The sequence below is a fragment of the Gavialis gangeticus genome, unplaced genomic scaffold, assembly GCF_001723915.1.
Source record: "Gavialis gangeticus isolate Ggan-Ray unplaced genomic scaffold, GavGan_comp1, whole genome shotgun sequence".
Classification (NCBI taxonomy): Eukaryota; Metazoa; Chordata; order Crocodylia; family Gavialidae; genus Gavialis; species Gavialis gangeticus.
Window position 1 is genome coordinate 130905072 of NW_017729022.1, and position 1470 is coordinate 130906541.

Here is a 1470-nt window from a genome sequence, read left to right on the forward strand (position 1 = left end):
TGCAGAAAAGGAACAACTCCAGCTGGAGAAGCAGGCTCAGGAGGGAAGGATACAGGAGCTGCTGGAGGTAAACACCCAGCTGGCCCTGGAAGCTCGAGAGCTTAGGGAAGCCACTGAATTAAAAGAAACAGTCACGGTGGAGTGAGAAGCACAGGCCTTGAGGATAATGGACTTACTAAGGCCAAAGCTGGGGGATCTTGAACAGCGGCTAGCTGAGGAGGTGAAAGCCATCGAGGCTGAATTTAATGAGAGAGCTGCTCATAAAGGCCTTAGAGCAAGTAGAGACGCACGCTAAGGAGGCTCGGCCTAAACTGATGCGAGGCCTAGTGAGAGAGGGACTTCCCATTGCCAGAAAGCCGGAAGGCTCTGGAGAGGGAGATAGACTGGGACAGCTAGGGAGGAACCCTAATGAGGGGAGATCTATAAATGAAGAAGGGGAGAACTTAGAGGGAGGTGCTGGCAGCGGCCCAGAAGTACTGGGACCTAAAATGGGACCAGTGGTGGGACCACTACGCCCAGGAAATAAATCAGTTGAGAGACCAACTGAGGGAGTTGTCCCTACAGCAAGGTAAGGGAGAAGGGGCCGTATGTAAGTCAAAACAGCTAGAGGTAACCAATCTACCAGAGGCGGAAATGACCAGGACGGATAAACGTATTCTCCTGCAGAGTGAAACCTCCTACCCGTTGCCTGAGGATAGGGCAGTGGAGACCCCTAGTACAGGGCAGCTAAAGCAAAAGATAGACTCCATGTACAGGGGTACAGTTCTTTCAGGGAAGAAAGACCAAGCTAAAGGCCTAGAGAGAAGGAAGGACCCAGCAGTTAAGAAGAGAACTGAAGCTGAGAGAAGATCCCAGCTGTATATGGAGGGCCTGCCTAGAGGTATCAGGTGGCGGACACTGCGGAGGGTTCTTGAGGCCAAAATAGGCAGAGCGGCCTACATGGAAATTTATGAAGGGCCGGGAGGAAGGTCTACTGGTCGAGGAAGAGCAGAGTTTGAGTGAGGAGGATGCCCAGAAGGTGCTGAAGTGCCAGTGGGAGCTCAGGGGCAAGCTCCAAGACCTTCAGGAAGAGGAGATGAGACTGAGCACCTGACAAGCCACCAGGAGGGAAAGACCTAGGAGGGTGAAGAACAAAGGGAAAGGCCAGAGGGTCAACAGAAGAGTAGCCAGCAGAGAGGGTAACTTGCTAAGGTGGGGGGACTACCTGTGGCGGGTATATCCTGAGAAATCCCACATGGTGTGCCTTGGAGAAAAGGCGAGTTGGGGGTGCCTAAAAACCCCTGCCTGCAGTACAGGAGCTGGCGGAGATCTATGGAGAGACCCCGAGGAAAAACCCTCAAGGGATGCCACATCTCGGCAAGTGTAGAGCGGCCCCGGTGAGTCTCAGAACTTAAGGGGGGGGGGGATGTTGTGTCGTAGGGCACTTCTGCGCCCTGCCCCTAAGGAGGCTCAACCCCGGGGGGGGGGGGG